Genomic DNA, 20,561 nt, shown 5'->3' with positions numbered 1-20,561 from the left:
TAATCTGAATGTGACACAGGAGGATTGGCAGAATGGACCTTTATTCCCTCAAATCCTTACTCTTAAAGCAGACCAAAACCCAGTGGAACAAAACAGCTTTTGAGACATATATAAAACAACAGATTACCCCAAGGGGGCTTAGACCGAGAGTATTCCCATCATTTGAGTTGGCCAGTCAGGCCTTAAAAGTGGAATGGGAGAAAGCTCTAACATCATGTTCCCTTAACTTGATACATATTCTCATTAAACATGACGAACTGGTGCTGCAACAACTTAACCAGGATATTTCTAAACTGGGTGACAAACTCAAACCATTTGAAACACTGGAGAAATTCCAGAAGGTGTTCAACAAGATTAAGTCAGAGGTAGAGGAGACAGAGAGGGATATCATTAATCGGAAAAAACACAAACTTAATAGAGACCTCCAGGATTTCCAGTCGAATCAAGTTTATAAATGGAGTACTCGAGGCTCAAAGGGTAGGAATGAGAGCAGGGGCTACACCACCTCGGAGGCTGAGTCAACTGACAGTGAGTCCGCCACTCCGACCCCACACTCTAACCCCTCCCAACGTCATCATTTTTTAGGGGTTGGTCCCAGGGACGCCAGGGATTCCTGGCGAGACCCAGGAGAATTAGGAGGTCCAAGAAGAGGAAAGCGAGGTCCAAGAGAGTGGCGAGAAGAACGCAGGGACACCCGCAAATACAGGAAATAGATAACATGGACCAACTCAGAATAATAAACCTCACCACTCATGTCCTTACTGATTCCCAGATATCATTACTTAACAAAGGTTTATCCTTCTCACCAACAGCAGACTTCAACAGATTTGAGTATGAGAAGGATACCCAGTTGTTTGCTAGGAAATTGCTTTTAAAAAAATTTTTTGCAAAAAAAGCAATATCTCACACAGGGTCACAAGAAGAGAGTAATGCCGAAGGTTCTGATATCTTTGATGATCAAGACAGGTCCATCCTCAGGATACTAACAGAGTTGGAAGCTGAGACTGAACATCAATCCACCCCAGCTGGTCATTTGAAAAAGAGATCCACTTTCTGCCCCGATATGAACATCTGCCCACAGGTTAGGGTCTTTGTAGAGATGGTCAACCGAGATCTTGACCAACTAGAACGGGCCAAACAATGGCGACCCAGATTTGACAACCTAAGTGAGACAGAGAGAAGGGCCCTTCAAGAACTTAGGGAGTGGACAGATACCATCATCAAACCCTCAGATAAAGGGGGAAATATAGTTTTGTGGCCTGTGGAGAAATACATGATTGAACTTCACAAACAATTAAGGGATAAGACCTGTTACCAAAGACTTATTTTCAATCCAACGGATAACTTTTTAGGATTGTACAACCAACTGATCTCTCAAGCCCTTCAGGAAGGCACCATTACAAAGACCCAATATGACTTTCTGACTGTTAAAAATGTCAGGATACCTACCCTGTACCTGCTTCCAAAAGTCCACAAATGTGAGACGAACCCGCCCGGTAGACCGATCGTCTCGGGCATTGGTGGCCTAACAGAAAGGGCCAGCCAATATGTGGACACCTACCTGAGAGGATATGTGGAAGGACTACCATCGTATGTGAGAGATACGATGGACGTCCTCAACAAAATCCAGGGCATCACGATTGGAGATGACACATGGCTCGCCACATGTGATGTCGAGAGCTTATATACCAGCATAGTCCACCAGGCTGGTATCCAGGCAACAGAATACTTCCTCCGGATTAACAACCATACCCCCAATGGTGACTTCATCCTTAAACTTTTGGAATTTATCCTCACCAAAAATTACTTTGTGGTAGATGGGCACTACTACCTCCAGGTACGGGGCACTGCGATGGGGAGCCCTTGTGCCCCCACGTATGCCAACCTGTACCTGGGGTGGTGGGAACGGGAGGTGGTATTCACTGAAGGCATGGAACTCTACACTGACCATGTCGTCATGTGGTTACGCTACATTGACGACCTCCTGATCATCTGGGAGGGGGAAAGAGATCTTTTTAAAGAGTTCATTACAATGCTCAATGATAATAATAACAACCTCAGACTCACATACCACATGAGCAGGACAGAGGTGGAATACCTGGACCTCCGCATATTTGTGGAACCCGATGGTAGGGTTTCCACAGACCTGTTTAGAAAGAAAACAGCCACCAATGCCCTTTTACATCATGAGAGCGCCCATTTCCCCCCAGTCAAGAAGGGGCTGCCAAAGGGTGAATTCCTGCGTATAAAAAGGAATTGCTCAGGACCCCTGACTTTTCAACAAAGGGCGGACGAGCTCAGTCAAAGGCTTCGAGACAGAGGGTACAGTAATAGGGCTATTGGTAAGGCCAGACAACAGGCAGAGGAGGTAGAAAGAGAAACCTTACTGGTCCCCAAGGACACAAAGACAGGTGATCAAGAAAAGGTCCGTTTCATAGGGACCTATTGCAATCAGTGGCGAGAGATCAAGAGCATCCTAAACAAACATCTGGGTATTTTAAAGACCGACAGAGACCTTGATTCAGTACTGGGAGAAAGCATCGACATGAGCTGGAGGAGGAGTAAAAATTTGAAAGATATACTGGTACTTACCAGTCTCACCAGTGCAAGGAAACCCACTGCACATAAGAAGGGGTCATACAAATGCGGGACATGCCGCAATTGTGTGTATATGACCAAAACCACTGACTACTGTGACAAATTTGGAAAAGTATGGCGTATTTTTGACTACATTACGTGTGACACGGAAGCAGTGGTCTATAACCTTGAATGTCCCTGCGGGAAACAATATGTGGGGAAGACTTTGCGACCTCTTAAAAGGAGAATATCGGAACACGTGTACAGTATCCTGAATGCACAAAAGGACAAGGAACGTATGAAAACCCTCACGCCAGTGGCCAGACACTTTTTGAGGTCCCATCAAGGCAGTCCTAAGGGACTGAAAGCCTATGGGATGCTCCAAGTGAAGTTAGATGCGAGGAAAGGGGACCTTGACAAGGAACTTCTTAAACAAGAAACCCGACTGATTTTCCTCATGGGTACCATGACACCATCGGGACTCAATGAGGAGAACAGTTTCAGTGTTTACCTGTAATATCTGTAACTCAATGAAACATCAGCAAGTGAGACTAGTCACCAGATGTCTCCACATACTAGGTTATGGACCCATAGACTTACTTGGTGGATAAATCAGCACAAACCATAGTTCACTATGAATGACTTTTGACAGGCCGTATTATAAGGTATATCCCGGCAATCCCGGTTGCAGGGCTACTTCGCTCACCCTACCTCACTCACACACCCGTGTGTTACCATCTCACCATCACTCATCATTATCACGCCTCCAACAACCTGGTACCCTTGGGTACCTCCTACACCTCTTTGCACACCTCCTGGCACAGGCCTCATACACCCTGTTTCTTCCTTGGCACCAACACCGTCCTTCCCCTTTCCCCCTCTCTACCTCTTTTTCTGGGAACGATGACCACCCACCAACCGTATGTGTAAGGGCAGATCTGTCCAAACTCTATGGATTGCTTGCATTCACCCACATACTTCACATGTCGGCACAACTTGTGACCACAGCATCTCTCTATAACAATACCATTCACACCTTATTGTGATTTTTGTCTCACAATGAATATGACACATCATAAGTAAGTTCTAAGTCATGATGGGATCCTAATACTTACCTATAGTGGATAAACCTCATCCCCCTTATTGGTGGGAACATGAACAATCATATCCAGAGACAACAGTGTGACTTTGTACCACACTAGACCCAGACTACACATAAGAACGGATCTCGTTTGAAACTCACTGGCGGAGGGGTCACAATGGCATCATATGATACACTCCACCGTTATTACGTATCTATATCTGCCCCACTATTCCCCTGACAAGTTTATACATCGTGCCGGGCACATACACTCAGCATCTGGGTGGTATGCCAACAGGCATCCTATTCACTCACTCTCGCGGGGGCATCGATTGCCAGTTGGATCGGCCCAACGAGAGGTCACATACGAGTGACACTGTCATTGTCAGCTCCAGATGTACAGAATAGACGCAGCACATTGATTGTTTTTAGTAATTTTATCCATCTCAACATTTTCTGACAGCGGGGACGGTCCCATTTGGAGGCAAATCCATATTGAGGCGGTCATCCCAAGTCCCGTATCCACCCCAGGATACGTAACGACAGTGGATTGGACTGTCACAGCACTGACATGCAGAACAATGTATGTTCTGCATAAAAGGTTCAGCCCTTATGCCCGCCCTACAGCACGCGGCGGCGGAGGATTGGACTAGTATGACGGCGCAAGGGCACGCCTATCATCAGGCTTCCAGCACGTCAGATTGTCAAGCCCAGCCCTCCCAAATCTGCCGCCCCTTCACTTGCGGCGGGTTGGGATTGGTCCACTCCACGAGCGGTCACGCCCAGACGATAGGGGCGCACGGGCACGCCTGCCACTCAGGCCCTAATCACGCCCACAGCGTCAGGCTTAGCCTTCTCAACCCGCCCTGACACACGTGGCGATATTGGGTTGGTCCATGCGACGAGCCAATTACGCCCACAATTATGTTAATTTTTGGATTCAAACGTATATATACGGTAGCTGAATTGAGACTCTGGTTCAGCCTTGATAAAGCGAGACGGCGAAACGCGCGTTGGCGTTCAGCTAACCGCGGGGGGCCATATTTGTTTGAAGGGGTAGTGTTAGTGTTTGAATTGATGACTAATAGCTTATACTACTACAGCCACAGGGCAGGATTATATTTCCCATGTATGAGACTAGCTCGTGAGCTGTCAGTGTGTAACCAATCTATGCCAGCATCATAGTAGATGGGTTTACCTCTAAGAGCACTGCTACATTGCTGGGGGACATAGACAGTTTTTGGGAATACTTACCTATATGTCTATTGATCCCTAGATATAGCAACGGGCTCACTGATCATGATTAGTTCGCTCTGTTATTAATTAAAATTCAGTAGCCACAGATCCTATAGCGACCATACTATGGGTGATACACTTACTATTGCTGGGGGACGTAAAAAGCACGGGAACTATTAGTTCCAGATCACATAATATAGTCCCTAGATATAGCTACTATATATCACCAAATCTGGTCGCTAGGAACTGAGGAATTATTATTAATACCCATCTCTATTGGTTCATCAGTGCTGGGGCTTAATTTATTGCCTAGATATAGCACCTTGGTGAAACAGCTGCAAAAGTCACCATTTCTTACCTGAGCAATTCAGTAGTATACCCGTACCCACTGAGCCCATTCATTAGAAAGGGAGCACTCCTCTCAGTGGATGCGATAAAACGAATGGCATAACAGTAGTAGTGTGCAAATACTGTGAAACACACACACCCCCTGCTCCCCGTGGATAAATACAGATGTGTCTTTTCATGGGAGCATAGACTTCCATCAAGATATATGAATTTCCTTTACTGATCCACACATTTCTGTGGTTGTTAAATCTTTATGTGTCCAACATATTTCGCTGCAATATATTTTAATAAAAATTTGAATTAAAAGTTACGTTTTAACATGATACATTTTTCATCTTCTCCAGAGTGCACCGCCACCCAAGCAGTCTTTTCTGTCCTGTTTGTCTGAATCTAACCACTGCATGGGCGGTAGCACACCCCATAATTCACGAGCAATTCATGTGCAGTATGCTTAATAAAGGGGGTCTTCAGAAAAATCTTTAATAAAACTCACCTGTGCGGCAGCCCTTTCTCTGTTTGTATGTCCAATTGTTTAGTGGGGTCAACTCACTTTCTTAGGGCAGCCAGCACGGTACACTAATCTTTAATCATTATTTTACTGTATAGTTACTTGGTATCAACATCAGAGATCGACATTAGCTACCTTTTACCATGAATTTCACTATGAATAATCCTGTATCGCTATCTGCCAACTCAAGTCTGGACCTTAATCCTCCCCTGGCAACAACGTTTAACCTCCTCCAAGAACTGAAAGATAGACAGGCCACCCTACAGAGAAATCTTGACAGTATCATCACGTCAGATCTGTCCAATCTGAATGTGACACAGGAGGATTGGCAGAATGACCTTTATTCCCTCAAATCCTTACTCTTAAAGCAGACCAAAACCCAGTGGAACAAAACAGCTTTTGAGACATATATAAAACAACAGATTACCCCAAGGGGGCTTAGACCGAGAGTATTCCCATCATTTGAGTTGGCCAGTCAGGCCTTAAAAGTGGAATGGGAGAAAGCTCTAACATCATGTTCCCTTAACTTGATACATATTCTCATTAAACATGACGAACTGGTGCTGCAACAACTTAACCAGGATATTTCTAAACTGGGTGACAAACTCAAACCATTTGAAACACTGGAGAAATTCCAGAAGGTGTTCAACAAGATTAAGTCAGAGGTAGAGGAGACAGAGAGGGATATCATTAATCGGAAAAAACACAAACTTAATAGAGACCTCCAGGATTTCCAGTCGAATCAAGTTTATAAATGGAGTACTCGAGGCTCAAAGGGTAGGAATGAGAGCAGGGGCTACACCACCTCGGAGGCTGAGTCAACTGACAGTGAGTCCGCCACTCCGACCCCACACTCTAACCCCTCCCAACGTCATCATTTTTTAGGGGTTGGTCCCAGGGACGCCAGGGATTCCTGGCGAGACCCAGGAGAATTAGGAGGTCCAAGAAGAGGAAAGCGAGGTCCAAGAGAGTGGCGAGAAGAACGCAGGGACACCCGCAAATACAGGAAATAGATAACATGGACCAACTCAGAATAATAAACCTCACCACTCATGTCCTTACTGATTCCCAGATATCATTACTTAACAAAGGTTTATCCTTCTCACCAACAGCAGACTTCAACAGATTTGAGTATGAGAAGGATACCCAGTTGTTTGCTAGGAAATTGCTTTTAAAAAAATTTTTTGCAAAAAAAGCAATATCTCACACAGGGTCACAAGAAGAGAGTAATGCCGAAGGTTCTGATATCTTTGATGATCAAGACAGGTCCATCCTCAGGATACTAACAGAGTTGGAAGCTGAGACTGAACATCAATCCACCCCAGCTGGTCATTTGAAAAAGAGATCCACTTTCTGCCCCGATATGAACATCTGCCCACAGGTTAGGGTCTTTGTAGAGATGGTCAACCGAGATCTTGACCAACTAGAACGGGCCAAACAATGGCGACCCAGATTTGACAACCTAAGTGAGACAGAGAGAAGGGCCCTTCAAGAACTTAGGGAGTGGACAGATACCATCATCAAACCCTCAGATAAAGGGGGAAATATAGTTTTGTGGCCTGTGGAGAAATACATGATTGAACTTCACAAACAATTAAGGGATAAGACCTGTTACCAAAGACTTATTTTCAATCCAACGGATAACTTTTTAGGATTGTACAACCAACTGATCTCTCAAGCCCTTCAGGAAGGCACCATTACAAAGACCCAATATGACTTTCTGACTGTTAAAAATGTCAGGATACCTACCCTGTACCTGCTTCCAAAAGTCCACAAATGTGAGACGAACCCGCCCGGTAGACCGATCGTCTCGGGCATTGGTGGCCTAACAGAAAGGGCCAGCCAATATGTGGACACCTACCTGAGAGGATATGTGGAAGGACTACCATCGTATGTGAGAGATACGATGGACGTCCTCAACAAAATCCAGGGCATCACGATTGGAGATGACACATGGCTCGCCACATGTGATGTCGAGAGCTTATATACCAGCATAGTCCACCAGGCTGGTATCCAGGCAACAGAATACTTCCTCCGGATTAACAACCATACCCCCAATGGTGACTTCATCCTTAAACTTTTGGAATTTATCCTCACCAAAAATTACTTTGTGGTAGATGGGCACTACTACCTCCAGGTACGGGGCACTGCGATGGGGAGCCCTTGTGCCCCCACGTATGCCAACCTGTACCTGGGGTGGTGGGAACGGGAGGTGGTATTCACTGAAGGCATGGAACTCTACACTGACCATGTCGTCATGTGGTTACGCTACATTGACGACCTCCTGATCATCTGGGAGGGGGAAAGAGATCTTTTTAAAGAGTTCATTACAATGCTCAATGATAATAATAACAACCTCAGACTCACATACCACATGAGCAGGACAGAGGTGGAATACCTGGACCTCCGCATATTTGTGGAACCCGATGGTAGGGTTTCCACAGACCTGTTTAGAAAGAAAACAGCCACCAATGCCCTTTTACATCATGAGAGCGCCCATTTCCCCCCAGTCAAGAAGGGGCTGCCAAAGGGTGAATTCCTGCGTATAAAAAGGAATTGCTCAGGACCCCTGACTTTTCAACAAAGGGCGGACGAGCTCAGTCAAAGGCTTCGAGACAGAGGGTACAGTAATAGGGCTATTGGTAAGGCCAGACAACAGGCAGAGGAGGTAGAAAGAGAAACCTTACTGGTCCCCAAGGACACAAAGACAGGTGATCAAGAAAAGGTCCGTTTCATAGGGACCTATTGCAATCAGTGGCGAGAGATCAAGAGCATCCTAAACAAACATCTGGGTATTTTAAAGACCGACAGAGACCTTGATTCAGTACTGGGAGAAAGCATCGACATGAGCTGGAGGAGGAGTAAAAATTTGAAAGATATACTGGTACTTACCAGTCTCACCAGTGCAAGGAAACCCACTGCACATAAGAAGGGGTCATACAAATGCGGGACATGCCGCAATTGTGTGTATATGACCAAAACCACTGACTACTGTGACAAATTTGGAAAAGTATGGCGTATTTTTGACTACATTACGTGTGACACGGAAGCAGTGGTCTATAACCTTGAATGTCCCTGCGGGAAACAATATGTGGGGAAGACTTTGCGACCTCTTAAAAGGAGAATATCGGAACACGTGTACAGTATCCTGAATGCACAAAAGGACAAGGAACGTATGAAAACCCTCACGCCAGTGGCCAGACACTTTTTGAGGTCCCATCAAGGCAGTCCTAAGGGACTGAAAGCCTATGGGATGCTCCAAGTGAAGTTAGATGCGAGGAAAGGGGACCTTGACAAGGAACTTCTTAAACAAGAAACCCGACTGATTTTCCTCATGGGTACCATGACACCATCGGGACTCAATGAGGAGAACAGTTTCAGTGTTTACCTGTAATATCTGTAACTCAATGAAACATCAGCAAGTGAGACTAGTCACCAGATGTCTCCACATACTAGGTTATGGACCCATAGACTTACTTGGTGGATAAATCAGCACAAACCATAGTTCACTATGAATGACTTTTGACAGGCCGTATTATAAGGTATATCCCGGCAATCCCGGTTGCAGGGCTACTTCGCTCACCCTACCTCACTCACACACCCGTGTGTTACCATCTCACCATCACTCATCATTATCACGCCTCCAACAACCTGGTACCCTTGGGTACCTCCTACACCTCTTTGCACACCTCCTGGCACAGGCCTCATACACCCTGTTTCTTCCTTGGCACCAACACCGTCCTTCCCCTTTCCCCCTCTCTACCTCTTTTTCTGGGAACGATGACCACCCACCAACCGTATGTGTAAGGGCAGATCTGTCCAAACTCTATGGATTGCTTGCATTCACCCACATACTTCACATGTCGGCACAACTTGTGACCACAGCATCTCTCTATAACAATACCATTCACACCTTATTGTGATTTTTGTCTCACAATGAATATGACACATCATAAGTAAGTTCTAAGTCATGATGGGATCCTAATACTTACCTATAGTGGATAAACCTCATCCCCCTTATTGGTGGGAACATGAACAATCATATCCAGAGACAACAGTGTGACTTTGTACCACACTAGACCCAGACTACACATAAGAACGGATCTCGTTTGAAACTCACTGGCGGAGGGGTCACAATGGCATCATATGATACACTCCACCGTTATTACGTATTCTATATCTGCCCCACTATTCCCCTGACAAGTTTATACATCGTGCCGGGCACATACACTCAGCATCTGGGTGGTATGCCAACAGGCATCCTATTCACTCACTCTCGCGGGGGCATCGATTGCCAGTTGGATCGGCCCAACGAGAGGTCACATACGAGTGACACTGTCATTGTCAGCTCCAGATGTACAGAATAGACGCAGCACATTGATTGTTTTTAGTAATTTTATCCATCTCAACATTTTCTGACAGCGGGGACGGTCCCATTTGGAGGCAAATCCATATTGAGGCGGTCATCCCAAGTCCCGTATCCACCCCAGGATACGTAACGACAGTGGATTGGACTGTCACAGCACTGACATGCAGAACAATGTATGTTCTGCATAAAAGGTTCAGCCCTTATGCCCGCCCTACAGCACGCGGCGGCGGAGGATTGGACTAGTATGACGGCGCAAGGGCACGCCTATCATCAGGCTTCCAGCACGTCAGATTGTCAAGCCCAGCCCTCCCAAATCTGCCGCCCCTTCACTTGCGGCGGGTTGGGATTGGTCCACTCCACGAGCGGTCACGCCCAGACGATAGGGGCGCACGGGCACGCCTGCCACTCAGGCCCTAATCACGCCCACAGCGTCAGGCTTAGCCTTCTCAACCCGCCCTGACACACGTGGCGATATTGGGTTGGTCCATGCGACGAGCCAATTACGCCCACAATTATGTTAATTTTTGGATTCAAACGTATATATACGGTAGCTGAATTGAGACTCTGGTTCAGCCTTGATAAAGCGAGACGGCGAAACGCGCGTTGGCGTTCAGCTAACCGCGGGGGGCCATATTTGTTTGAAGGGGTAGTGTTAGTGTTTGAATTGATGACTAATAGCTTATACTACTACAGCCACAGGGCAGGATTATATTTCCCATGTATGAGACTAGCTCGTGAGCTGTCAGTGTGTAACCAATCTATGCCAGCATCATAGTAGATGGGTTTACCTCTAAGAGCACTGCTACATTGCTGGGGGACATAGACAGTTTTTGGGAATACTTACCTATATGTCTATTGATCCCTAGATATAGCAACGGGCTCACTGATCATGATTAGTTCGCTCTGTTATTAATTAAAATTCAGTAGCCACAGCTCCTATAGCGACCATACTATGGGTGATACACTTACTATTGCTGGGGGACGTAAAAAGCACGGGAACTATTAGTTCCAGATCACATAATATAGTCCCTAGATATAGCTACTATATATCACCAAATCTGGTCGCTAGGAACTGAGGAATTATTATTAATACCCATCTCTATTGGTTCATCAGTGCTGGGGCTTAATTTATTGCCTAGATATAGCACCTTGGTGAAACAGCTGCAAAAGTCACCATTTCTTACCTGAGCAATTCAGTAGTATACCCGTACCCACTGAGCCCATTCATTAGAAAGGGAGCACTCTCTCAGTGGATGCGATAAAACGAATGGCATAACAGTAGTAGTGTGCAAATACTGTGAAACACACACACCCCCTGCTCCCCGTGGATAAATACAGATGTGTCTTTTCATGGGAGCATAGACTTCCATCAAGATATATGAATTTCCTTTACTGATCCACACATTTCTGTGGTTGTTAAATCTTTATGTGTCCAACATATTTCGCTGCAATATATTTTAATAAAAATTTGAATTAAAAGTTACGTTTTAACATGATACATTTTTCATCTTCTCCAGAGTGCACCGCCACCCAAGCAGTCTTTTCTGTCCTGTTTGTCTGAATCTAACCACTGCATGGGCGGTAGCACACCCCATAATTCACGAGCAATTCATGTGCAGTATGCTTAATAAAGGGGGTCTTCAGAAAAATCTTTAATAAAACTCACCTGTGCGGCAGCCCTTTCTCTGTTTGTATGTCCAATTGTTTAGTGGGGTCAACTCACTTTCTTAGGGCAGCCAGCACGGTACACTAATCTTTAATCATTATTTTACTGTATAGTTACTTGGTATCAACATCAGAGATCGACATTAGCTACCTTTTACCATGAATTTCACTATGAATAATCCTGTATCGCTATCTGCCAACTCAAGTCTGGACCTTAATCCTCCCCTGGCAACAACGTTTAACCTCCTCCAAGAACTGAAAGATAGACAGGCCACCCTACAGAGAAATCTTGACAGTATCATCACGTCAGATCTGTCCAATCTGAATGTGACACAGGAGGATTGGCAGAATGACCTTTATTCCCTCAAATCCTTACTCTTAAAGCAGACCAAAACCCAGTGGAACAAAACAGCTTTTGAGACATATATAAAACAACAGATTACCCCAAGGGGGCTTAGACCGAGAGTATTCCCATCATTTGAGTTGGCCATTCAGGCCTTAAAAGTGGAATGGGAGAAAGCTCTAACATCATGTTCCCTTAACTTGATACATATTCTCATTAAACATGACGAACTGGTGCTGCAACAACTTAACCAGGATATTTCTAAACTGGGTGACAAACTCAAACCATTTGAAACACTGGAGAAATTCCAGAAGGTGTTCAACAAGATTAAGTCAGAGGTAGAGGAGACAGAGAGGGATATCATTAATCGGAAAAAACACAAACTTAATAGAGACCTCCAGGATTTCCAGTCGAATCAAGTTTATAAATGGAGTACTCGAGGCTCAAAGGGTAGGAATGAGAGCAGGGGCTACACCACCTCGGAGGCTGAGTCAACTGACAGTGAGTCCGCCACTCCGACCCCACACTCTAACCCCTCCCAACGTCATCATTTTTTAGGGGTTGGTCCCAGGGACGCCAGGGATTCCTGGCGAGACCCAGGAGAATTAGGAGGTCCAAGAAGAGGAAAGCGAGGTCCAAGAGAGTGGCGAGAAGAACGCAGGGACACCCGCAAATACAGGAAATAGATAACATGGACCAACTCAGAATAATAAACCTCACCACTCATGTCCTTACTGATTCCCAGATATCATTACTTAACAAAGGTTTATCCTTCTCACCAACAGCAGACTTCAACAGATTTGAGTATGAGAAGGATACCCAGTTGTTTGCTAGGAAATTGCTTTTAAAAAATTTTTTTGCAAAAAAAGCAATATCTCACACAGGGTCACAAGAAGAGAGTAATGCCGAAGGTTCTGATATCTTTGATGATCAAGACAGGTCCATCCTCAGGATACTAACAGAGTTGGAAGCTGAGACTGAACATCAATCCACCCCAGCTGGTCATTTGAAAAAGAGATCCACTTTCTGCCCCGATATGAACATCTGCCCACAGGTTAGGGTCTTTGTAGAGATGGTCAACCGAGATCTTGACCAACTAGAACGGGCCAAACAATGGCGACCCAGATTTGACAACCTAAGTGAGACAGAGAGAAGGGCCCTTCAAGAACTTAGGGAGTGGACAGATACCATCATCAAACCCTCAGATAAAGGGGGAAATATAGTTTTGTGGCCTGTGGAGAAATACATGATTGAACTTCACAAACAATTAAGGGATAAGACCTGTTACCAAAGACTTATTTTCAATCCAACGGATAACTTTTTAGGATTGTACAACCAACTGATCTCTCAAGCCCTTCAGGAAGGCACCATTACAAAGACCCAATATGACTTTCTGACTGTTAAAAATGTCAGGATACCTACCCTGTACCTGCTTCCAAAAGTCCACAAATGTGAGACGAACCCGCCCGGTAGACCGATCGTCTCGGGCATTGGTGGCCTAACAGAAAGGGCCAGCCAATATGTGGACACCTACCTGAGAGGATATGTGGAAGGACTACCATCGTATGTGAGAGATACGATGGACGTCCTCAACAAAATCCAGGGCATCACGATTGGAGATGACACATGGCTCGCCACATGTGATGTCGAGAGCTTATATACCAGCATAGTCCACCAGGCTGGTATCCAGGCAACAGAATACTTCCTCCGGATTAACAACCATACCCCCAATGGTGACTTCATCCTTAAACTTTTGGAATTTATCCTCACCAAAAATTACTTTGTGGTAGATGGGCACTACTACCTCCAGGTACGGGGCACTGCGATGGGGAGCCCTTGTGCCCCCACGTATGCCAACCTGTACCTGGGGTGGTGGGAACGGGAGGTGGTATTCACTGAAGGCATGGAACTCTACACTGACCATGTCGTCATGTGGTTACGCTACATTGACGACCTCCTGATCATCTGGGAGGGGGAAAGAGATCTTTTTAAAGAGTTCATTACAATGCTCAATGATAATAATAACAACCTCAGACTCACATACCACATGAGCAGGACAGAGGTGGAATACCTGGACCTCCGCATATTTGTGGAACCCGATGGTAGGGTTTCCACAGACCTGTTTAGAAAGAAAACAGCCACCAATGCCCTTTTACATCATGAGAGCGCCCATTTCCCCCCAGTCAAGAAGGGGCTGCCAAAGGGTGAATTCCTGCGTATAAAAAGGAATTGCTCAGGACCCCTGACTTTTCAACAAAGGGCGGACGAGCTCAGTCAAAGGCTTCGAGACAGAGGGTACAGTAATAGGGCTATTGGTAAGGCCAGACAACAGGCAGAGGAGGTAGAAAGAGAAACCTTACTGGTCCCCAAGGACACAAAGACAGGTGATCAAGAAAAGGTCCGTTTCATAGGGACCTATTGCAATCAGTGGCGAGAGATCAAGAGCATCCTAAACAAACATCTGGGTATTTTAAAGACCGACAGAGACCTTGATTCAGTACTGGGAGAAAGCATCGACATGAGCTGGAGGAGGAGTAAAAATTTGAAAGATATACTGGTACTTACCAGTCTCACCAGTGCAAGGAAACCCACTGCACATAAGAAGGGGTCATACAAATGCGGGACATGCCGCAATTGTGTGTATATGACCAAAACCACTGACTACTGTGACAAATTTGGAAAAGTATGGCGTATTTTTGACTACATTACGTGTGACACGGAAGCAGTGGTCTATAACCTTGAATGTCCCTGCGGGAAACAATATGTGGGGAAGACTTTGCGACCTCTTAAAAGGAGAATATCGGAACACGTGTACAGTATCCTGAATGCACAAAAGGACAAGGAACGTATGAAAACCCTCACGCCAGTGGCCAGACACTTTTTGAGGTCCCATCAAGGCAGTCCTAAGGGACTGAAAGCCTATGGGATGCTCCAAGTGAAGTTAGATGCGAGGAAAGGGGACCTTGACAAGGAACTTCTTAAACAAGAAACCCGACTGATTTTCCTCATGGGTACCATGACACCATCGGGACTCAATGAGGAGAACAGTTTCAGTGTTTACCTGTAATATCTGTAACTCAATGAAACATCAGCAAGTGAGACTAGTCACCAGATGTCTCCACATACTAGGTTATGGACCCATAGACTTACTTGGTGGATAAATCAGCACAAACCATAGTTCACTATGAATGACTTTTGACAGGCCGTATTATAAGGTATATCCCGGCAATCCCGGTTGCAGGGCTACTTCGCTCACCCTACCTCACTCACACACCCGTGTGTTACCATCTCACCATCACTCATCATTATCACGCCTCCAACAACCTGGTACCCTTGGGTACCTCCTACACCTCTTTGCACACCTCCTGGCACAGGCCTCATACACCCTGTTTCTTCCTTGGCACCAACACCGTCCTTCCCCTTTCCCCCTCTCTACCTCTTTTTCTGGGAACGATGACCACCCACCAACCGTATGTGTAAGGGCAGATCTGTCCAAACTCTATGGATTGCTTGCATTCACCCACATACTTCACATGTCGGCACAACTTGTGACCACAGCATCTCTCTATAACAATACCATTCACACCTTATTGTGATTTTTGTCTCACAATGAATATGACACATCATAAGTAAGTTCTAAGTCATGATGGGATCCTAATACTTACCTATAGTGGATAAACCTCATCCCCCTTATTGGTGGGAACATGAACAATCATATCCAGAGACAACAGTGTGACTTTGTACCACACTAGACCCAGACTACACATAAGAACGGATCTCGTTTGAAACTCACTGGCGGAGGGGTCACAATGGCATCATATGATACACTCCACCGTTATTACGTATTCTATATCTGCCCCACTATTCCCCTGACAAGTTTATACATCGTGCCGGGCACATACACTCAGCATCTGGGTGGTATGCCAACAGGCATCCTATTCACTCACTCTCGCGGGGGCATCGATTGCCAGTTGGATCGGCCCAACGAGAGGTCACATACGAGTGACACTGTCATTGTCAGCTCCAGATGTACAGAATAGACGCAGCACATTGATTGTTTTTAGTAATTTTATCCATCTCAACATTTTCTGACAGCGGGGACGGTCCCATTTGGAGGCAAATCCATATTGAGGCGGTCATCCCAAGTCCCGTATCCACCCCAGGATACGTAACGACAGTGGATTGGACTGTCACAGCACTGACATGCAGAACAATGTATGTTCTGCATAAAAGGTTCAGCCCTTATGCCCGCCCTACAGCACGCGGCGGCGGAGGATTGGACTAGTATGACGGCGCAAGGGCACGCCTATCATCAGGCTTCCAGCACGTCAGATTGTCAAGCCCAGCCCTCCCAAATCTGCCGCCCCTTCACTTGCGGCGGGTTGGGATTGGTCCACTCCACGAGCGGTCACGCCCAGACGATAGGGGCGCACGGGCACGCCTGCCACTCAGGCCCTAATCACGCCCACAGCGTCAGGCTTAGCCTTCTCAACCCGCCCTGACACACGTGGCGATATTGGGTTGGTCCATGCGACGAGCCAATTACGCCCACAATTATGTTAATTTTTGGATTCAAACGTATATATACGGTAGCTGAATTGAGACTCTGGTTCAGCCTTGATAAAGCGAGACGGCGAAACGCGCGTTGGCGTTCAGCTAACCGCGGGGGGCCATATTTGTTTGAAGGGGTAGTGTTAGTGTTTGAATTGATGACTAATAGCTTATACTACTACAGCCACAGGGCAGGATTATATTTCCCATGTATGAGACTAGCTCGTGAGCTGTCAGTGTGTAACCAATCTATGCCAGCATCATAGTAGATGGGTTTACCTCTAAGAGCACTGCTACATTGCTGGGGGACATAGACAGTTTTTGGGAATACTTACCTATATGTCTATTGATCCCTAGATATAGCAACGGGCTCACTGATCATGATTAGTTCGCTCTGTTATTAATTAAAATTCAGTAGCCACAGCTCCTATAGCGACCATACTATGGGTGATACACTTACTATTGCTGGGGGACGTAAAAAGCACGGGAACTATTAGTTCCAGATCACATAATATAGTCCCTAGATATAGCTACTATATATCACCAAATCTGGTCGCTAGGAACTGAGGAATTATTATTAATACCCATCTCTATTGGTTCATCAGTGCTGGGGCTTAATTTATTGCCTAGATATAGCACCTTGGTGAAACAGCTGCAAAAGTCACCATTTCTTACCTGAGCAATTCAGTAGTATACCCGTACCCACTGAGCCCATTCATTAGAAAGGGAGCACTCTCTCAGTGGATGCGATAAAACGAATGGCATAACAGTAGTAGTGTGCAAATACTGTGAAACACACACACCCCCTGCTCCCCGTGGATAAATACAGATGTGTCTTTTCATGGGAGCATAGACTTCCATCAAGATATATGAATTTCCTTTACTGATCCACACATTTCTGTGGTTGTTAAATCTTTATGTGTCCAACATATTTCGCTGCAATATATTTTAATAAAAATTTGAATTAAAAGTTACGTTTTAACATGATACATTTTTCATCTTCTCCAGAGTGCACCGCCACCCAAGCAGTCTTTTCTGTCCTGTTTGTCTGAATCTAACCACTGCATGGGCGGTAGCACACCCCATAATTCACGAGCAATTCATGTGCAGTATGCTTAATAAAGGGGGTCTTCAGAAAAATCTTTAATAAAACTCACCTGTGCGGCAGCCCTTTCTCTGTTTGTAAATCCCGAGTATAATATTTAAAGACCAGACTGGATTTATTTCAGGCCACCATTCAACTACGAATGTTCGTAGGGTACTGGCAGCCATACAACAAGCCCATAATAAAAAAGATAGAAAGGATGGAACTCAAATGGTGCTTACAGTTGATGCTGAAAAAGCCTTCGATTTAGTTTTATGGCCCCACTTATTTAAAACATTAGACTTATTTGGCTTCCCTTCAGAATTCATTGATACTATCAAGGCAATTTATACTGCTCCCAGGTCGGCTGTGTCATGTAATGGGCTACTATCCCAGTTCTTTCAATTAGGACGGGGGACAAGGCAGGGGTGCCCTCTGTCCCCCCTCCTATTTGCAATAGCAATAGAGCCTATGGCAATAGCAATCCGGATATCCAAAAGTATTCATGGCATCAAAATACAAAAGGAAGAATTGAAAATTGCGCTATTCGCGGACGACACATTGATTTTCATTTCCGATCCAGAGAGGTCTATTCCAGCATTGCTGGATCTCATAGGCTCATTTGGGGAGACCTCTGGATACAAGATCAATTTGTCCAAATCTGAATTAATGGTGCTGGGAGAAAAGAACTCATTGACCCTTCAACAAATTCATAGTCCCTTTTCAATCACTGACTCTCATTTCAAATACTTAGGAATCCAGATTAGCTCGGACCTATCTAAATTATATAAATTGAATTTCACAAATACTATAAATTCCATAGAACTAAAATTAACATCTTGGAGAGACCTACCGGTCTCACTCCTAGGTAGACTAGCAATAATCAAATCAATTATTTTCCCTAAGATTTTTTATGTTATGCAATTGATTCCTCTGAAATTGAGTAGATTGGACCTAATACGGATTGAAACTCTGTTTTCAAAATTTATTTGGCAGGGGAAGCGCCCGAGAATAGCTAGAGCAAAACTGCAGACTACGAGAGAAGAAGGGGGATTCGGGCTCCCAGATATGAAAGCATATTCGATGGCAATTTTCTTTCGATACATATCAGACTGGATTCTTAATAAGGGTACTTATACCGACCAAGACCTAGACCGAGCTGTTTGTCATCCATTCTCCCCGGGTGCCCTGATTCAATCAAAAGGAATAGCTATCCCAAAAGAAATTAAAACTCATGTTTTGTTTGGTGACACCTATGCCATGTGGTTAGCAATGAATAAAAAACTCTTAAGGAACCCCTTTGTGTCTCGGTTTGTGTCGTTATGGGGGAACCCGTCCTTTCCTCCTTCAATGAACATACCGTTATATACGGAATGGAAAGATAAGGGACTAGATATGGCCTGCCGTGTATTTGACCCAGGTGGATGTTTTTACTCTTTCTCAGATTTGTTAAATAACTTTAATCTCACACGATCACACTTTTTTGTGTACCTGCAAGTGCGCCACTTTATCTCTTCCTTGAAAATATCTAGCTTACAAGTGAAGGGAGCAATCCCTATATCTCAGGTGACCTCTATAGACCTGCTTTTGCATTATCTTATGTTTAAAAATTATAAGATTAAGTATCTATATATGTTACTTATGAAAAACCAATCCTCGAATAATCTTCAATGGCAACTTTTAATGCAAAAATGGGCCAATGACATACCAGGAATTGGCCAAATAGAAGATATTATTGGAATGCAGTCACAGTCTTTAAAGGTGCTAAACGCAGTCTATCTGCAAGAGGTCTTTATGCGTACTGTGCACAGGGCATATATAACTCCTCATAGGCGCAGCTTTATGGTCCAAGAAGAAACGGGGGCCTGCATGAAGTGTGGACTTTCTGTGGCCAACTTTGCACATTGTATGTGGTCATGCTGTAAAGTTCGTCGATATTGGTGGAAGGTTCTAAACTTCTTAGATAATATATATCATGTTAAGTTTACTTTTGACCCCTTGGCCCTGATGGGCCTATCTTTCAAAGGTTGGTGTACGGAAAATCTTAACAAAAATGACATAGCTCTTCTTATTATAATTTTGGCGGTGGCAAAGAAATGTATTCTTATGTTTTGGACTAAAAAAGCAGCTCCACAACTTGAGACCCTAAAAAAAAGCTAATACAGATTTTATATTTTGATAGGAAATATGCCAAATTAGATCTTGTACATGGAATGCGAAAGTTTATGGCAAAATGGTCTCCATTTATGAATACCTTAGACACTGAGTCTAAGACACATATTCTTTCCATTTTTGAAACTACAAGTGAATCAGAATAACAAAAAAAAAAAAAAAAAATGTACTCTACTATACCAGCCTTTATTGAGGTGACTACGTATATCTTCCTTGCCTTTGAATTTGCAATATAGAACTAAAGGAGGATGGAATACCTCTGAAGAGGTTTGTTCTTATAGACATGGCATACTGTACTAGAGGTATATTCATAGAACGGTGTTAATAGACTAATGATTAAAGATGTGTATAGTGTTAATAGTATATTAACTAATGTATATATATGCCAACCTCTTGTGATCAAACTGTAAGTTGTCTCTTTCTAACTTCCAACAATTCTTACTAATAATGGCCCTTATTCTGATCGGTGCGGCCCGATCAGAATATGCGGCCGCAACCGTGCAGGCGAATCCCCGCCTTCCATACGGATCGCCACCTGCCGTCCGTATGCGGATATGTGGCGATCCGCATGAAATTGGACGGGGATACGCCTCCTCCATCTTGGGAGCAGCCCCTGCATTCGATGGT

The 20,561-nt window shown here is 44.7% G+C and overlaps 1 long non-coding RNA gene across 1 annotated transcript in view; it reads left to right on the top strand.

The window, feature by feature from the left end:
* Nucleotides 1–20,561, top strand: part of LOC146036535 (uncharacterized) — a 59,392-nt gene extending 38,831 nt beyond the window's left edge. The window contains exon 3 of the long non-coding RNA XR_014460834.1: nt 18,759–20,561. This is a non-coding gene — a long non-coding RNA (uncharacterized LOC146036535). The remainder of the gene's footprint in view (nt 1–18,758) is intronic.

The sequence above is a fragment of the Crinia signifera genome, chromosome 9 (assembly GCF_055691185.1).
Source record: "Crinia signifera chromosome 9, ASM5569118v1, whole genome shotgun sequence".
NCBI lineage: Eukaryota > Metazoa > Chordata > Amphibia > Anura > Myobatrachidae > Crinia > Crinia signifera.
The sequence above is the reverse complement of the archived record's forward strand: the minus strand, read 5'-3'. Positions and strand labels throughout refer to the sequence as shown.